This window comes from Gopherus evgoodei, unplaced genomic scaffold (assembly GCF_007399415.2).
Source record: "Gopherus evgoodei ecotype Sinaloan lineage unplaced genomic scaffold, rGopEvg1_v1.p scaffold_258_arrow_ctg1, whole genome shotgun sequence".
In the NCBI taxonomy this organism is placed as follows: Eukaryota; Metazoa; Chordata; order Testudines; family Testudinidae; genus Gopherus; species Gopherus evgoodei.
This window is the reverse complement of record NW_022059921.1, coordinates 32,392-36,881: the sequence shown is the minus strand read 5'-3', so window position 1 is coordinate 36,881 and position 4,490 is coordinate 32,392. Positions and strand designations below refer to the sequence as shown.

The 4,490-nt window shown below is 54.9% G+C and overlaps 1 non-coding gene across 1 annotated transcript; it reads right to left on the bottom strand.

Annotated features, from left to right (window-relative positions):
* Window positions 1–2,566: 2,566 nt before the first annotated feature.
* Window positions 2,567–2,750, bottom strand: LOC115640234. Its single transcript, XR_003997852.1, has one exon. It is a non-coding gene; the product is annotated as a U2 spliceosomal RNA (small nuclear RNA).
* Window positions 2,751–4,490: the final 1,740 nt, after the last annotated feature.

The window sequence follows — 4,490 nt, the reverse complement described above, 5'->3', positions numbered from 1 at the left end:
ATCGGGGCTCCCTGCTTCCAGGTCACCTTCCCCACCTGGGCTGCATAAGAGGAGGACAGAGAGCAGAAGCCCAGATGGGGAAGGTGACCTGGAAGCAGGGAGCCCCGATGTCACTCCTTGCTCCTCACTCAAAACCCCCTAGGGGGGCACGGAAGAACACTGGGGGGAGCAGTATCCACTCATCACCGCTCTCTCCCCCTTCTCTTCCCCTCCCTCCCCCCATGTTCCTATGCTGGGAAGGAGCAGGGAGAAATCTGGACACCATCCCAAGCAGCACTCCCCTGCCAGCCGGGAGCAGTTTCTGACTTTACACCAGCAGCACACACCTCACTGCTACCGTACAGCACCGCCCTTGACCATGGTACTCCTAGGTAATTCCCTGGTGGCACCCACCCCTAAGGCTGGCCCTGGCTATGGGCTTCAGAGGGAGTGACCAGACCAGACGGCCATGGAGAGATCCAGCCCCTGTTCTCCACTCCCAGCTTCTAGCAATCAGAGGCCAGGGACATGCTTCCATGCTGATGACAGGCACTGCTCGACAGTGATCCAAAGTACATTCATATTCCTTATCTGAGTCAGATGCCACCAACTGAAGATTGATTTTCCTGTCTAGTGGTTCAGGTTCTGTAGTGTCTGCATCAGAGTGTTGCTCTTTGAGGATTTCTGGCAACATGTTTTACACCTCGCCCCTCTTTGATTTTGGAAGGCTCTTCAGATTCTTAAACCTTGGGTCGAGCGCTGTAGCTGTCTCTAGAAATCTCAGGTTATACCTTCTTTGCGTTTTGTCAAATTTGCAGTGAAAGTGTTCTTAAAGTGAACAACATATGCTGGGTCATCATCCAAGACTGCCATAAAACGAAATATATGACAGAATGCGGATAAAACCATAGAGCAGGAGACATACAGTTCTTCATCAAGGTCTTCAGTCACAAATTAACGCATTATTTTTTTCACGAGCATTATCAGCATGGAAGTATGTCTTCTGGAATGGTGGTTGAAGTATTAAGGCATATGGATGTTAGCATATCTGCCACGTTAATACCTTGCAACGCTGGCTACAAAAGTGCCATGAGAAAGCCTGTTCTCACTTTTAGGTGACGTATATAAGACATGGGCAGCATTATCTCCAGTAAATGTAAACAAACTTGTTTGTCTTAGCAATTGGCTGAACAAGAAGTAGGACTGACTGGACTCTAAAGTTTTACATTGTTTTCTTTTTGAGTGCACTTATGCAACAAAATAAAATCTACATATGCAACTTGCACTTTAATGATAAAGAGTACAGTACTTTATATTTTACAATGTAAATATTTGTAATAACTATTTATAGTGAGCACTGTACACTTCGTATTCTATGTTGTAATTGAAATCAATATATTTGAAAATGTAGAAAAACATCAAAAATAAATTTATTGTTTAACAGTGCGATAAAAACTGAGATTAATCATGATTTGTTTTAAGTTAATTGCGTAAATTAACTGCGATCAATTGACAGCCCTAGATTTGAATTTTTCTGTCACATGCAGGACCATCTAGAACATCTGTGTGCAGGGAAAGATCATGGGGGGAGTTGTGCTGTGAACTTATTTCCTGTTCTGACATGTCCCCAATTGCCCTTTTTGCCCTAACACGCTGCAGCGCAACATCAGTGTTTTGCTCCAGATCATTCCGTCCTTCCAGGAGCCAGGGAAGGGAAATTGCTGCAGTGGAGCCGGTTGAGGTAGGGATTATCAGGGAGTTGCTGGTGGTTTCCCTTTGCGAGGAGAAAGGGCAGTAAATACATAGGGGATGGGGACTTCCAGGAAGGTTGGTCTGTGTGGGCGAGGGCAGGAAATCCCCAGGGTGGGGAAAGGGTGGGGGACAGGATGTGACAAACCTGCTGGGATTTGTTTACTGTGAGGCTCCAGCATTTCTCAAATGTGGCCACCAGCGGCTTGTATTGCGGCTACAGCCTCCTGGACTATAATTGAGGGGGAGTCGGGGGCAGCAAAGCAGTGGCTCTTCCCCACGGGCTGCCTGCAGGGGCTGGTCCCTAGCCCCTTCCTGAGTCATAAACACTGTAGGAGCAGGCAACTAGTGGGAGTTCCCCACCTTCCCACGTGCGGTGGGGCTTGGGCTTCAGGCTTCTGCTCTGGGATGGTGGGCGGCAGGCTCAGTCAAGATACATGGAACTTAGGCTGGGTGGGGAGAAGTCTATGTAACTCATGCAGTTATTGCTATACATGTGACCTCGAATATTACCAATCTGTGTCTCCCCACAAGCCCCCCAACCAATCATCTTCCAAACAGACCCTCAGTCCGGAAAGCATTCATCCCTCATGTTGTTGAAAAGACTCACAGCAAACAGAAGAATTCCAGCTTTTAAAACAATCCTCCAGCAAGACAAAGAAACTCACATCTGTAAACTTAGAAAACACTCCCAAGAAATTTTAACAATATGTTGTCATGAAGAAACCAAAGTGCTAAAGAGGCCTGATTTTTCAACTACTTGAAAAAAAATCTTCTCAAATCAGCACCTTTAGAGTGAAACTCTTTCTGCCTTTCTAACCAGACCATTCTCCGCAAAAGGAGAGGTACTGGTCCTGGAGACACTGCAATACCAGGTCAATGCATGGAGTGGATACAAGAAGCTCCTTTTCCTTCCCCTTGTTTCAAAAATCAATTGAATATACAGTCTTCAAATAAAGAACCTATCATATTAAACTGATAAGAACAGATATAACTTAGATAATATTTTTACTTCAAGGTCCCAGAGACACAGACAAGGTTTTCATCTTGAGGCTAGAAGACCAAAAACATCAAGACACTTGATTGTGGCCTTGGAAAAGCCAAAAGACTACTCACTCTTGATCTTAGCTCACAGAGAGCTGAGCAGCGCTGCTGAGTTTCGGATGCTAGGCAGCCTCTCTTCCCCCACTGCTTTCTACTTCAGCAGGAGGAGCTCCCAGACACTAACCAAACACCATTCACGAGGCTTTGATAACTAGGTAACTGCAGACTGAAAGGAGATGGTGAAACGGGGAGCAGCTTTTCCAGAGGAAACGCAGGGCCCCAGGCTGCGGTGACAGGGCTGCAGCCCAACCCCCAGCTCCCCAGGGCCTCACCCACATCCCAAGCAGCCAACTTCAGACAGTCCCCAACTTTCCCCAGCTCCAGCCCTCAAAGCTTCCACAAGGCCAGATCTGAACATGGAGCCCCCCCAAACATCCCCAACCACCAGTCATGATCTCCCCCCACACTCCAAACTCCCAGCTCCCAGCAGCCCCACAGTCTGCCCCCAGCCCTGACCCCCCCCACACCCCAATCTCCCAGCAGCCCCACAGTCTGCCCCCAGCCCTGACCACCCCACCTTACCCCAAACTCCCAGCAGCCCCACAGTCTGCCCCCAGCCCTGACCACCCCACCTTACCCCAAACTCCCAGCTCCCAGCAGCCCCACAGTCCCCCCCAGCCCTGACCCCCCCTTACCCCAAACTCCCAGCAACCCCACACTCTGCCCCCAGCCCTGACCCCCCCACACACCCCAAACTCCCAGCTCCCAGCAGCCCCACAGTCCCCCCAGCCCTGACCCCCAAACTCCCAGCTGCCCCACAGTCCCCATCCCCAGCCGCTCCCCCTCCAGCCTGGCTCTGACACCCCCGAGCCCCCCCCCCGGCTTCCCCCTCCCCTCGCTCCCGGGCCCAGCCTGGGCTCCGAGCTCTGCAGCCGAGCTGCGCTCCGGGCCCCTCCTGCAGCTCCCGGCCCGGCCGCTCCCAGGCTCCGTCCCCCGGCCCCGCAGGAGAGGCTGCTCCGCTCCGCCCCGCCCGGGCCACTCGCCCCCCGCAGCCCCGGGCAGCCCCGCTCCGGCCGCGGGGAGCTTGGGGACCCCCCGGGCAGGGTGCAAACCAGGCAGCCGGGCCCGGCCCCTCCCGGCAGGAGCGTGTCCGCCCCACGCGTGTCCCCGCCCCCCGGGCTGCAGGGCTGAAGCAGCCTCCGCGCTGTGCTCCCGCCCCGGCCCCGCTGCCGCACACAGGGGCGGGGGGTTGGGGGGGAGGCAGGAAGGGGCGGCTCCTCCCCGGGCCTGGCCCTGCCCCCGCCCCCGGGCCCCTCGCAGGGGGGTCGGGTCATGCGGGGAAGCGGGGACCCCCCCTCAGCCCAGGGGGGGCAGGAGAGGGGCTGGGTCTCCCCAGGAGAAAAGCAGGGGCAGGGGCTGGTGCTGCTGAACCATCAGCCCAAGGAGCCATGTGGGCGGCGCTCCCAGGCTGCGGCGGGTCCTGCGCTCGCTCCCGAGCTGCGGCGGCGCTGAGGGACCTGCTGCCGCAGCCCCGGAGCCAGCGCAGGACCCGCCCAGACCCGGAGCGCCGCCCGCTGAGTCACAATTAAAAACCTGCCTCCAGCTGGGGCAGAGATTGGCACTGGGCGGGGCCGGGATTGGGGGAATTGGTGGATCGGTCTAACGCAGCCCTGGGGGGGGGCCTGGTTCCCTCGCCCCGAGGCTTCGCTGCCCCCGCC